Source organism: Propithecus coquereli, unplaced genomic scaffold (genome assembly GCF_000956105.1).
Source record: "Propithecus coquereli isolate 6110/MARCELLA unplaced genomic scaffold, Pcoq_1.0 Scaffold4, whole genome shotgun sequence".
Lineage (NCBI taxonomy): Eukaryota > Metazoa > Chordata > Mammalia > Primates > Indriidae > Propithecus > Propithecus coquereli.
The window spans coordinates 2,755,717-2,756,226 of record NW_012149729.1 but is presented as its reverse complement, the minus strand read 5'-3'; the positions used below and the strand labels follow the sequence as shown (position 1 = coordinate 2,756,226).

Below are 510 nucleotides of genomic sequence, written 5' to 3'. Positions count from 1 at the left end.
TTTAACTGTCTCTAAAATAGATAAAACAAATTTTATCATCAATAAGTTGTAAACTATTTCTAATGAATTATAAAATATGATAATATGATATAAGCACCTCTCTCTGGCACATTCCATAGAAAGAAATTAGATAATTTGCACACCCACATCAGCTTGGGAAGTTTTAAAAAAAAAATCTATTACTAAATTTTGAGAGCTAATGGTGGGGTTAAGAAAAGATTTTAATTTTTTAGAATTATTTCTTTGATTACTTTAATGTTGCCTAAAGAGGGCACTGTGAACCAACAAAATACGTTTCACTTTGTGCTTGCTGTTATACACCTAAGTTAAATACTGAGCATTAATATGCATAGTATGTATAGGTATTGTGTGACAAGATGTAAAACAGTAGAACCTCGTCAAGTAACAATTTTCTGTAGAAATACATTTCATTTGTTAATGTATTTTATGCAAATTAGCTTATTGGCCAGATGTTTCCTAGAGCAGATTACTTGCAGCATATATAATACA

At 28.8% G+C, this 510-nt stretch overlaps 1 protein-coding gene across 1 annotated transcript in view; it reads left to right on the top strand.

The window, feature by feature from the left end:
* PTPRZ1 (protein tyrosine phosphatase, receptor-type, Z polypeptide 1) overlaps positions 1-510 on the top strand; it is a 242,740-nt gene that overhangs the window by 150,904 nt on the left and 91,326 nt on the right. The window lies entirely within an intron of this gene.